The sequence below is a fragment of the Podarcis vaucheri genome (genome assembly GCF_965113315.1).
Source record: "Podarcis vaucheri genome assembly, chromosome: 1".
Classification (NCBI taxonomy): Eukaryota; Metazoa; Chordata; class Lepidosauria; order Squamata; family Lacertidae; genus Podarcis; species Podarcis vaucheri.
Window position 1 is genome coordinate 10,986,975 of NC_138759.1, and position 14,396 is coordinate 11,001,370.

The following is a 14,396-nucleotide window of genomic DNA, read 5'->3' on the forward strand; positions in this document are numbered from 1 at the left end:
CTGTTAAGACCGTGTTCATGGAAGGCAATCTTACTCAGCTACGAGGGATCGCCAAAGAAGATTAGGTCAGAACTGTGCGCATTTAAGCTGTGTACTAGATACTTCCAAATCATGTGGTCAACATGTCAATAGCTAATTAAGCCAAGCTGGTGCCTCCAGCGATGTATCAAAAGCTCATTATGCCCGGATTTGCCTTTGGTGTGAAGTGTCTGCCTGGGGGTAAATGACCCATTAGGGCAGGAGAACATGAAAGGGAAAGATGGCAAAGAGGTGGGGATCCTGTCGCTCCACAGTTGTGGGTTCGAGCCCCACGTTGGGCAAAAGATTCCTGCATGGCAGGGGGCTGGACTAGATGACCCCGGGTCCCTTCCGATTCTACAGTTCTGTGATTCTGTGATAGTGTGGGTCAGGAGCAGGAGTGATGTGGCAAGCACAAAGGCAAAAGCACTTACGGAGGGAGCCAGACCTCCCTGGGGGGTGAATCCTGTGCCCCCCTCCATTGTAGGCTCAGGTTGCATATATGTGTAAATAAATGCAATAACCTAAGTTGGAATATCCTCGCATTTTTGGTGTGTATGCTGGTTTTTAAAGGTAAAGGGACCCCTGACCGTTAGGTCCAGTCGTGGGAGCTCACCCTATTGCGGGGATTCGAACCGCCGACCTTCTGATCGGCAAGTCCTAGGCTCTGTAGTTTAACCCACAGCGCCACCCGCGTCCCTATGCTAGTATTTAGTGAGAGCCAAAACTAGGACACTGGCTAGCTTGAGGATTACACTAACAGCACATCAGTCATGTCTATTACAGTTGTACCTTGGAAGTCGAACGGAATCCATTCCGGAAGTCCATTCGACTTCCAAAACGTCCGGAAACCAAAGCGCGGCTTCTGGTTAGCTGCAGGAAGCTCCTGCAGCCAATTGGAAGCCACAGAAGTCCCACTGGACGTTCAGGTTCCAAAGAATGTTCGCAAACTGGAACACTCCCAGGTTTGCGGCATTTGGGAGCCAAAATGTCCGCGTACCGAGGCGTTTGGGATCCGAGGTACGACTGTAATATATTTTCTGTTTAAAGGAAAGAGGGAAAAAAAAACAGAGCAGAGAGACAGGGAAAGCATAGAAAGATGGGGCAAAGGGGTTAAAAAATAAAACGGGATGTTTGTAGCAGGTTGAAGTTAAAGATGAGCCCTGGCTGAGTCTTAAAAGGTTGAAGACAACTGTTAGAAGTGAACATAGTGTGAATTTGGACCAGGGAGAGTTGGATTCAAGACCCTTTCCAGCACCTGGGAACTGTAGTACACCTTCACGGAACTACAATTCCCAGGACCCTTAACAAACTACAGTTCCGGCAGTTGTTGGAGGGGAAGCTATTTGCTTTAAATGTATGGTGGAGACTTCTTGGGCAGCTTTCAGCAAGTCCTTCTCTTTCAGCCTAACCGACCCCAAAGATACATTTTTACGAGTCAGCGGGACAACTTACTGCATGCCAACTTGAACTCCTTAGAGAAAGAACAGGAACTGGGAACTGCAAGGGAGAGATGTTGATTTTCACATGATTTTCCCTTCGGACATGTGGCAACTCATTTTCAGGGACGTTTCAACATTTGTGAGTCAAAGAAAGCCATCTCCTCACATGACCCCCCCCCCCCACCAAAGTATACATTACAGGCGGCTACATGCAGAAATTCCTGCTGCGAAGGGTGAGTTAGGCAATAAGAGCCGTTCCATCACCGTGGGGGCAGGGAACAGCGACCTGTTGTTCCCAAAGCCTCATTAAATACAATACCTCCATTAGTCTATGCTTCTATGTCTAACTAAAGCATCACAAGAGACCAGAAGCCTCATAAGATAAGCAGTGTGGCATAAAAGTTAATGTGCCACTCTAAGATGCGTTAAGGGACGCAGGTGGCGCTGTGGGTTAAACCACAGAGCCTAGGACTTGCCAATCAGCAGGTTGGCGGTTCAAATCCCCGCAACTGGGTGAGCTCCCGTTGCTCAGTCCCTGCTCCTGCCAACCTAGCAGTTCGAAAGCATGTCAAAGTGCAAGTAGATAAATAGGTACCGCTCCGGTGGGAAGGTAAACGGCGTTTCCGTGCACTGCTCTGGTTCGCCAGAAGCGGCTTAGTCATGCTGGCCACATGACCCTGAAGCTGTACGCCGGCTACCTCGGCCAGTAAAGCGAGATGAACACCGCAACCCCAGAGTCAGCCACGACTGGACCTAATGGTCAGGGGTCCCTTTACCTTTACTTAAGATGCGTGAACACCTTTCAACTTACAAGGAAGGAAAATTTGACTAATAATAATAATAATAATAATAATAATAATAATAATAATAATATTTATACCCTGCCCATTTGGCCGGGCCTCCCCAGCCACTCTGGGCAGCTCCCAACAGAATTTTAAAAACACAATAAAACATCGAACATTAAAAACTTCCCTAAACAAGGCTGCCTTCAGATGTCTTCTTAAAGTCAGTTAGTTGTTTATTTCCTTGACATCTGAAGGGAGGGCGTTTCACAGGGAGGGCACCACTACCGAGAAGGCCCTCTGCTTGCTTCCCTGTAACCTCACTCCTTGTGGTGAGGAAACCGCCAGAAGGCCCTCGGAGCTGGACCTCGGTGTGCAGGCCGGACGATGGGGGTGGAGACGCTCCTTCAACAGTACTTTCCCTCAGAGGCTCCTGGTGGACAGCCTTTACACTGGGATGCATTTACTCAGGAGTAAGTCTTGGTGAGGGACGCAGGTGGCGCTGTGGGTTAAACCACAGAGCCTAGGATTTGCCGATCAGGAGGTCGCGGTTCGAATCCCCGCAACGGGGTGAGCTCCCGTTGCTCGGTCTCTGCTCCTGCCAACCCAGCAGTTCGAAAGCACGTCAAAGTGCAAGTAGATAAATAGGTACCACTCCGTCGGGAAGGTAAACGGTGTTTCCATGCACTGCTCTGGTTCGCCATAAGTGGCTTAGTCATGACCCGGAAGCTATATGCCGGCTCCCTCGGCCAATAAAGCGAGATGAGCGCTGCAACCCCAGAGTCGGTCACGACTGGACCTAATGGTCAGGGGTCCCTTTACCTTTAAGTCTTGGTGAACTTGGTGAACTTAATGACGCTTGCTCACAAGTAGGCACGTATGAGGCTTGCCCTGCATTTTGACCTGAGCAGGTCTCAACCCTGGTCCAGCTCACGTACAAAGTTGTGATCCTCTTCAATGGATCACAGCCTAGCAACCTGATTCAGCACATACTCACAGTGGGACTGGTTATGTTTGGCAGTGCTTACTCTGAAATACAGTAATTGCATATATTAGCTATTATTAACTGTACTGCAAACACTTTGATTAACGATATGGAGATTTAATTCAGTGCGCGGCGCCCGGGTTCTGTACATCAAAGGGTGCTTGCAAGCCCACTTGGTTTGAGAGGCTGGACTGCCTTGCATTAAGTTTCCTGCTTGGCAGGGGGTTGGACTCTATGGCCCTTGTGGTCTCTTCCAACTCTATGATTCTATGATTCTATGATTCTAAGTGGATTGTCAAGTAAGAGAATTATATAAAAAAAGCATTTGTTGACCCCTCTGTGATGGCCCTCCGTATTAATTTTAGGCAGGTGGTTTTGCTGCACTGCTTTGGCTTGCCTGCTAAAAAAGATAAAAACCTGTTTAGGCAAGCCCTGCCCAGACATATGATTTTATCATGTATATTTGTCTTTTAAAAATGTTTATTTAATTTGCATTTTGATAGTTTTGTTATGTCTACTGTTTAAAATTCTGCTTTGAGCGCTATTTTAAAATGAATATTTTATGTAAACTGCTTAAGCATTTCGTTTTGTGATTAAAGCTGTATGTAAATAGTTAAGTTGTGGGTGAACATATCAGACAACACAGCGATTCTTCAAACAGCTCTTGTTTATTCACAGGCCAGAACAGAACTGAACTGAAGGGTTCAATCAGCCTGCTTTCTAAAACTATCCAATCACTGAACGTCACTTTCGATCCCTTATATGCATAACTAGCTACAGTATTCCCCTGCTGGCCCAGGGTGAGAACTTCAGTACATAACACCCCTCCCCACCGAGATAAGGCATTAGTTACAATCATAATGGTTTCCTTATATGAAGCACTACACGTAATGGTTCAATTAGGCACAAAAGCATATCGGTTACATTTCACATACTTCCATTAGACCAACAGTGTTACATGTCCAACAACATAGTCCTTTAAATAAGTTGGGCGCTTGGAAACTCTGCCAGACCGCCGGGGGGCCGCCCAATTCTTGCTGAGGCTGTGGCGCGACCCTAGGTGGCGTTGAAACCAAGTCCCCTGGATCTGCTTACGCTCCTGTGATACTTCCGTCAGCTCGTTGGCTTGGAGGTAGCAGTCGAACCGAGCGAGGTAGGAGTCCCATGATTCAGAGGCTGGTGGAAATGGCGGTAGAGGCACAAGTGAAGCCATGGATCCGATGCCAATGTGGAGGCGATGGATGGAACACAGTGTTCTAGCCAGAACAGTCAGATTGTCTTCATTAAACATGGTTTTAACAATGAGTCCATGATTGTGGAGGCCAATTCTGGATCCACACGTCCTTCCACAGTGGGGACATTGGTTTCTGGGCAGGAGTTGATCATGGGGTAGATTTGCCAAGCATGCCTTCCTCTTAGCGTGTTTCTCCCTTTTGTCCTGAGTTCAAGTACCTTCAAAGTCTTTGGAAGACAATAATCAGGCAGAGACATTTGGGGTAAGGTTACCAGATGTCCCCATTTCCCGGGGACAGTCCCTGGATTTACAAATCATTCCCCATACAAAATCCATTGAAGTTGAAAAGTGTCCCGGATTCATTGAAAAAAATCTGGTAAGACCCAGCACGGGTTTCTCAAAAATAAGTCATGCTAGACCAATCTGATTTGCCTCTCTCTTTTTTGATGGAATTACAAATTTGGTGCATCTGAGAAGTGTTGTGGACATAGTGTATCTTGATTTCAGTAAGGCTTTTGACAAAATCCGCCATGATATTCTTGCGAGGAAGCTGGTAAAATATGGGTTGAATGACGTAACTGTTAGCTGGATTTGTAGCTGGTTGACTGTCTGAACCCATTAATGGTTCCTCGTCATTCTGGAAAAAAGTGACAAGTGGGGTGCTGCAGGGTTCTGTCCTGGGCCCGTTGTTGTTCAACGTTTTTATAAATAACTTGGATAAAGGAATTGAGGGGATGCTCATCAAATTTGCAGATGACACCAGCCTGGGAGGGGTACCTAATGCCACAGAAGACAGAATCAGAATTCAAAATGACCTTAACAGATCGGAGAACTGGGTGCAAGCTAACAAGATGAATTTCAACAGGGACAAATGTAAAGTTCTGCACTTAGGCAGGAAGAACCAGGTGCACAAATATAGGGTGGGGGGGGGGCACCTGGCTTACCAGCAGTACACGTGAAAAGGATCTAGGGGTCTTTGTGGACCGCAAGCTTGACATGAATCCACAGTGATGCAGCAGCAAAAAAAGCTAACGCTATTCTAGGCTGCATCAATGGAAGTCAAGTGTCCAGAACAAGGGAAGTAATAGTACCACTCTATTCTGCCTTAGTCAGACCACACCTGGAATACTGCATCCAATTCTGGGCACCACAATTTAAGAAGGATGTTGACAGGGTGGAACGTGTGCAGAGGAGGGCGACCAAGATGATAAAGGGTCTGGAAACCAAGCCTTATAAAGAACAGTTGAAGGAGCTGGGTATGTTTAGCCTGGAAAAGAGGAGACTGAGAGGAGATAGGACAGCTATCTTCCAATATCTTAAGGGCTGTCATGTGGATGAGGGAGAATGCTTGTCTTCTCCTGCTCAGGAGGGTAGGACTCAAACCAATGGCTTCATGTTGCAAGAAAGGAGATTCCAACTAAACATCTGGAAAAACTTTCTGATGGTAAGAGCCGTTTGGCAGTGGAACAGACTCCCATACGAAGTGGTGGACTCTCCTTCCTTGGAGGTTTTCAAGCAGAGGTTGGGTGGCCATCTGTCATGGATGCTCCAGCTGAGATCGCTGCATTGCAGGGGGTTAGACTAGATGACCCCCACGTCCCTTCAAATTCTGAGATTCTATGAAATGACTGTACTTCAGTAGCAAGTGGCCCCTCAGTGAACTGTTCCGTAGAAACGGCTGAAGCGTATGACAGGATTCACATGCAACAGAGTCACTGTGCATGCTGCCAACTCTAATGCTCTGAAAGGTATACAATGGCTCTTTCAATGTGGCACAGTTGATGCATGGGGGGGGGCAAGTCCTGGGCATGTTGTCCTTCAGAGATTAAGTGCTTAGCAGGCCAAGGAACGCATGAGGCAGAAGAAGCTATGAGGCAGATTTTCTTTCACATGAATTCAACCTCAGGGGACGGCTAATTTGTCCATGTTGCCTTTTCACACTGGAGAACCAGTATGGTGTAGTGGTTAAGAGCGGCAGACTCATAATCTGGTGAACCGGGTTCGCTTCCCCGCTCCTCCACATGCAGCTGCTGGGTGACCTTGGGCTAGTCACGCTTCTCTGAAGTCTCTCAGCCCCACTCACCTCACAGAGTGTTTGTTGTGGGGGAGGAAGGGAAAGGAGAATGTTAGCCGCTTTGAGACTCCTTCGGGTAGTGATAAAGCAGGATATCAAATCCAAACTCTTCTTCTCTTCTTCTTCTCTTCACCATCATGACAGTTCCCCACCTGCTGTTGCATCGCCAATGGTCAGGAATCGATCAGACTCACTGGTTTTATTTATCCGTTTTCTTGCATTTATGTACCTACTGCCTTTTCCTCCAGGGTTCTCTCCCCTCCTCGTTGCATCCACGCCAATGACCCTGCAAGCTAGCCAGGCAGGGACAGGGCAAAGATTACCCAGCGAGCTTCATGGCTGAGTGGGGATTCGAACCCTGCTCTCCCAGGCCCTAGGTCAACCCCATGACCACTACGCCACACTGGCTCTCTGTAATCCAGCCACGTTCGGAGGGCTACAGGTTTCCCCTTCATAAATATCAACTGCGTTTGCAAAAAGCACAGTGGAGCGATGTGGTTGGCACCGTGGTCATTGAAGAAGACCAGAGCTAGTTTTCTGATTTTTGTGCAGATACTGCTGTGGTCTGCTGACTGTGCTGATCTTCACATTCTCCATTTCCTTCCTTACAATATAGTTCCCTCTACTGCAGTGCACTGTCAGGTTGCGGACACATTGCGGTTTACTCTGGCTTCAAGGTGCTCCCACCGCTGGCTTTTGAATCTGTGTAAGCCGCTTAGAGGTTTTAGTACAAATCAAGCAGTATGTGCATTGTGTTAAATAAAACAAATGACAAACTAAAATGCACACCAGAAAGGTGCTTCTTGTGTTGTCTTTTTGGTGCCCAGTGAAAATTTTCCTTTTTCAGGAAGCCGTTGAAGTGAAGTTATTTATTCAAGCTCGTTATTGCACTTGACATTGTTTTTGCATGCAAAGACATGTTTTTAACTGTCGCAATCGTTTTACTATGTGAAATAGTGCAACTGTTCTTGCTGCTGGCTTTTTTTCAATTGTGCAATTGCTTTGAGACATTTGTGGGAAGCAGTTCATGTAGGAGAATAAGCAGGAACTCACGGATAAAAGTTCTTATCCGTAGATCATGGGATCTTGCACACACTGTGGCAACTATATTGTCATGCGCTGGCTGGAGACAGAGGAGGGGTGGGAGTTCAAGAGGCAGAGATGGGTCTGGCTGGTGGAGAAGCCTGGGCGTCTCCAAGCTCCCCTCTCCCCTAGTCTCCCAGAACCAGGCATGAAGGGGGAGAAGCAGCGACAGGCGTGTCGGCGGCGTCTCAGATTGCCTGGGAAGGACCCAGGAGAGGAGGAGGAGATTTAGGCAGCTGTGGGAAGGCGGGGAACGTCAGCCTCCCCAACTGCATTACAGGGTCAATGCCTACCAAGAAGAGTTGCTGTGCTCATTAGGACTGACTCCCTGTGCAGGCCTTGTGTTATGTACTGAGTTGAATAGGATCCAAAATGCAGCAGTCTTATTGGTCCTAGAACAATAGGATTCAGAATGCAGCAGTCTGATTGGTTCTAGAACAATCGGATCCAGAATGCAGCAGTCTGATTGGTCATAGAACAATAGGATTCAGAATGAAGCAGTCTGATTGGTCCTAGAACAATCGGATCCAGAATGCAGCAGTCTGATTGGTCATAGAACAATAGGATTCAGAATGAAGCAGTCTGATTGGTCCTAGAACAATAGGATCCAGAATGCAACAGTCTGATTCGTCTACAGGAGCCACCCAATCCAGCTCCAGGTGGAAGTGAATCCGCAACCTGATTGGCCTACAGGAGAATCCCAGAATTAGCCAATCACGTGGGGCCCATTGTGTAAATAATGTATATAAGGCAGACATTCTGGGGGAACTTCCATTCCTCCTCACCACTATGAGCTGAATAAAGAGCATGAAATCTACTCTCGACTCAGAGTATACAGTGGTGCCTCGCAAGACGAAAAGAATCCGTTTTGTGATTCTCTTCGTCTAGCGGTTTTTTCATCTTGCGAAGCAAGCCCATTGACGGATTAGCGGATTAGCGCTATTAGTGGCTTTTAGCGGCTTATCGGCTTATCGGATCAGCTGTGTCAGGGAACTGACATCGGAGGGAGAGGCGAAGGGGAGGCTCCCAGATGATGCTGGTGAAGGACGCAGCAGCAGGGGGAGAAACAGCTCAGTAGAGGGGGAAGCCATTCAGCGCAACACCAGGGATGAAGGGGGGCAGACAGGGGAATTGGAGAGAGGGCTCCAGGACTCTTCACTGGACGTCAGTGAGGAGAGCTCAGGTCCTCCGCTGCCCACAACTTCCCTGCACAGAAGACTCCCGCGCAGTGAGAGGAGGAGGAGACTGGGTGTCAAACAACTTTTATGTTGGAAGAGGTTCAAGAAACGCCCACTGACGGATTCTGCCAGTGACTGAGGCAGCCACGATGAGAAGGGGCTGTGCAGTCAGAAGGTTTAACAAGGCAAATTAACCGAGGAAGGCACCAGCTTACGCACGAGTAACTCATACCTATTACAAGCTGATAAGCGGCTTAGAAAAGGGGGGGGGAGGGGGAAAAAACCCGCAGGAACTCGCAAGACATTTTCGTCTTGCGAAGCAAGCCCATAGGAGATTCGTTTTGCGAAGCACCTCCAAAACGGAAAACTCTTTCGTCTAGCGAGTTTTCCGTCTTGCGAGGCATTCATCTTGCGGGGCACCAATGTATTTCACCTTGTTTCTTCTGATAAAGCATTATCTTCATGTACTCAGTGTGATTTCATCACTGTCTAGCTCCCTGACAGGCATGTACCTAGACTCATAGAATTGTAGTGTTGGAAGGGATCCCCAAGTACTCCTATTACAACCCCCTGCAATGCTGGATCTGAGGCAGCCAGTTCTCATGCTCCAATGACAGCTCATGCGCAGATGGCATGAATAGGAGTTGGGTTTTTTTGGGGGTGTTTTGAGACACTAATGTGGACATTTCTATAGTGTGGCTTCACCTACAGGACCATCTGAGCTCTTTGAGAGCCACGATCTCTTTCTGAAGAAGGGAGTGGTCTCAATAGATTGATTCTCTTTTTTAAATAATAATAATAATAATAATAATAATAATAATAATAATAATAATAAATTTTATTACTATTTTCCACAAACACAACCCCCCTGAAAAATAACAAGACACAAAACACAAAAACAAGCATATAAGAAAACAAATCCAAATCTTACAAATTAATAATATAAACACTAAAAAGGAAAACAAAGAATGGCTTCCACCAATCCAGTGGCGTAGCGTGGGTTGCCAGCACCCGGGGCAAGGCAAGTAATTTGCGCCCCCTAACCTGTGGATTTGCACCCCCTAACCCTAATCCCCAGATGTTGCGCCCGGTGCAGCCGGCCCCCCTGCACCCCCCACGCTATGCCACTGCACCAATCCCACAGCACCTCCTTTACCTCTCATTGTATCTTCCTATTTTCCTTATCATCTGTATCCTAGCATCTATAAATCCCTCTTTCTTATCCTTTCACTTCACAAGATTATTCCAGACTCAGCCAGATTTCTGTCCTCGAACCTTGGCTTTTAAGGTATTCATTTAGGCATAGATTGATTCTCAGTAAAATCCTTGTTTGTTGTCTTTCCAGCAACGACCCAGGAACTTCCTTTTCCAACAAGTGGAGAATCTTGTCCAGGTCTGCCTTTATTATTATTATTTTATTTTTACTATTATTTTTTATCTGTTTTTATTAGTGACGTTTTTATTGCTAAATTGTATGGTGATTCCTAAATGAAATGAAGCGAACATCAAATGGGCAGGGGGGGGGGAGCTTTGCAAACCCTGAGACAAGAATGAAAGGTCAGCCAGATAAGAAAATGTTTAGCTAAAAGATGTCAGCGAAAAAGCTAAAAAAAAAAAAATCATTAGGGGGAACGTCATAGCAGGGAGAGTTGCTGTGACAGTAGAACAAAACTGTCTTGGGAGACGGTGGGCTCCTTTAAGCAGAGACTGGGTGGAAGGCATTCATCAAGGGGGCTGTCATTGCCTCTCTCATCGAGCTTGGAACAGATGACCCCCAGCGTCCCTTTCAGCTCCAAGAGTCTACGATTCTTTCCCCCCCCCTAAAAAAAGTGATTAATTTTCCAAATTTATAACCAACAGATAGGAAAAAGAAAAACCAACCAAACAAACAAACATTTATCTTGATTATAATAATTCCACTTTTGTCAATATTGTTAGTTGACTTCCTCAAATCCCCCTGTCTGAGTTTTCACATAAACCATTGTAACTGTTTTCCAAAACTATTTTCCCATAAACTTTACTTGGTCAATTAACATCTTACTTTCTTTTCATTTCTAAATTTAACATAATATTTTACACATCACATTTTCAAATCCTAGGCCTATTTGGTACTCGCAAGTAATTCTAATTAGATTATCTTAAGATATTTAGCTAAATAGTCTATGAATTTCTTCCATTCCTCTTGGTGCTCCTCCTCCCTCTGGTCACGGACTTTTCTGGTCAAGAGTCTACGATTCTTGAGTTCTCGTTGTTCTGTTTGGGGAAAGGGTTGTGAATAAATGAGTTGTCCTTAGAGTGCTGTATACATACAGCAGTTATTGTTTATTATTTACAGAGTATACCATCAGAATGCATGGGTTTTTTCCTAGTACATGTGGGAAGGTCTCTGCCCCCAAGACCTTACAGCCTGCAATCTGACACAGGGAGACAGCAGAAGATGGAGAGGAAAGTTGAAGCAGAGGTGAGTGGGTGCTGTAATTACCAACTCACTACCAGGGGAACTAAAGGCTTGTATTTAAGACTCCATGGAAAAAGTTGGTTTTAAGAGGGGTTTTGAAGGGACTTAGGGAAGTGGGCGGATGCGGGTGGAGCTGTGGGTTAAACCACAGAGCCTAGGACTTGCTGATCAGAAGGTCGGCGGTTCGAATCCCCGCGATGGGGTGAGCTCCCATTGCTCAGTCCCAGCTCCTGCCAACCTAGCAGTTCGAAAGCACGTCAAAGTGCAAGTAGTTAAATAGGTACCACTCCGGCGGGAAGGTAAATGGCGTTTCTGTGCGCTGCTCTGGTTTCACCAGAAGCGGCTTAGTCATGCTGGCCACATGACCCAGAAAAACTGTCTGCGGACAAACACCAGCTCCCTCCGCCTATAGAGTGAGATGAGCGCCACAACCCCAGAGTCGTCTGTGGCTGGACTTAACTGTCAGGGGTCCTTTACCTCTACCATTTAGGGAAGTGGGCACCGTGCAGGTTTTCTGGAAGTCCCAAGCAAATGGGGGCAGCAAGGCAGAAATGATGGCGCCATTCCTGGGAGTCAGAGGTCTTCGGATGGCAGAGCCGGAGCAGCTGAAGCCACATTCAAAGATGGATTGGGATGTAAAAGGGGAGAGATTGCAGCGGGGAGGAGAGGAGGAGACAGTGGAGTTGAGTCACAATGAATGCACCAGCAGTGTTGGAGTGATTAAAGCTGGAATGCAGGAACAGCCAGCAGTTGCAAAGATTGTTATCAGGCAAGATAGCAAATTTGGACTGATAGCCTGAAGGTCAAAGTTTGCTCCGAAGGCCCAGGGCTGCGGCTAAATAGCAGAGCATGTACTGTGCATGCCAGAAGTTCCAGGTTCAATTCCTGCTATCTCCAGATAAGTCTGGGGAAAGACTCCTGCCTGCAAACCCTGGAGGGTTGCTGCCAGAGAGTGTAGGCGATATTGAACTGAATGCATATGGCTGTTTCATATGTTCCAATAGGTTTCATGAGAATAGTTTGGGGATGCGGGTGGCGCTGTGGTCTAAACCACTGAGCCTCTTGGGCTCGCTGATCGGAAGGTTGGCGGTTTGAATCCCTGCGACGGGGTGAGCTCCCGTTGCTCTGCCCCAGCTCCTGCCAACCTAGCAGTTCGAAAGCATGCCAGTGCAAGTAGATAAATAGCTACCGCTCCGGCGGGAAGGTGAACAGTGTTTCCGTGCGCCCTGGTTTCTGTCACAGTGTCCTGTTGCACCAGAAGTGGTTTAGTCACGCTGGCCACTTGACCCAGAAATCTGTCTGTGGACAAACGCCAGCTCCCTTAGCCTGAAAAGCGAGATGAGCACCACAACCCTATAGTTGCCTTTGACTGGACTTAACCATCCAGGGATCCTTTACCTTTAGTATGGTATTATGAGAGAGAGAGAGAGAGAGAGAGAGAGAGAGAGAGATGATAGCCATCTTCAAATATCTTGTTATGTACTGAGAACAATAGGATCCAAATTGCAGCAGTCTGATTAGTCCTAGAACAATAGGATTCAGAATGCAGCCGTCTGATTGGTCCTAGAACAATGCAGCAGTATGATTGGTTGGCAGGAACCACCCAATCCTGCTCCAGATTGAAGTGAATCCACAACCTGATTGGCTTACAGTAGAATTCCGGAATTAACCAATCATGTGCAGCCCATTGTGTAAATAATGTATATAAAGCAGATACTGTGAGGGGACTTTCATTCATTCCTCCTCACCACTATGAGCTGAATAAAGAGCATGAAATCACTTTGCGACTCTGAGTATATTTCACTGGCGACGAAGGTGGGATCCCGCTGAGCTGACTGTCACACACAGCACCGCAGCACCGCCACCTGCCGCACCGCTGCCTCGCACCGTGTATCCAGGCTTCAGCTCCGGGACACAAGGAACTCAGAATGGCAACCGACAGCAGCTTCTCGCCATTCAACCCAGCATCTGGAGACTGGGAAGCATACGCCTCCCGTTTCACCTTCCTCCTAGAAGCCAAAGGGGTCACCGACGAAGAAGACGCCAAGATGAGGGCGATATTCTTCAGCGTCTGCGGAGAGGAGACGTTTGAAATTGCCCGGGCTCTCCTTGCGCCTGAAGACGTCGCTACTGTTCCATACAAAACAATAATGGAACAGCTGAAGGGGCACTTTTCGTCACAGCCCTCAGTGGTGGCTCGTCGAAATGCCTTCTACGCAAAGCGACAAGCCCCTGGGGAAACCATAACTGGGTTTGTGACCTCTCTCCGCCAAGCCGCCCGGTTCTGCAACTTCTCAGAGCTGGAGAACATGCTTCGTGACCGCCTCGTCGGTGGCCTGAAGGATGAGAAGCTGCAACGACGCCTCTACGCTAAGAAGGACCTAACGTTCCAGGTCGCTCTGGAGGAGGCCCTGGCAACGGAAGCTGCCGAGAGGTCAACGCAAGAGGCACGGCCGAGCCTGCCATCCCAACCGAGGGTCCACCACGAAGACCTCACCGACGACTCAGGATCTGACAGGGAGGAGGTGCACCGAGTACAGCAGCGCACTCAAGCAGCGCACAGACCACAGCTGCCTCGACGAGAAGGAGGAAACTGCGCAAGCTGCGGGGAGAGTCACGAGAGGAGGACCTGCCGTTTCCACGACGCAGAGTGCAGGCAGTGCAGAAAATCGGGACACATTGCCCGGGTGTGTCGGGCTCGGCCCACCCGACACCAGGCATCAGATGACCAACCCAAGAGCCTCAGGTCCCGGGGCCCAACGCACCAAGGCAACTCGACAGAGCTCACGGACTGCCGGGTATACCAGTTGCCCCACCCCAATGTAGAGAAAATTTATGTAGAGGTACAGATAGAGGGGGCCCCATGCCGCATGGAGCTTGACACGGGTTCAACTCTATCCATAATCTCGGCAAAGACCTTAAGGAAACTGTGTCCTACTGGGGGTCCCAAACTCAGGCCGGCCCCATTCACCCTACGGGACTTCCAGAAACGTAAGGTCCCCACAATGGGGGTGGGGACCTTCAGGGTGCAATACCGAGGGCGGACGCGGCAACTGGACTTGCTTGTGGTCAAGGGCCCCTACATTAGCTTACTGGGATTGGCATGGTTTGGACCACTGGGGCTAGCTGTCACCGGGGTGAA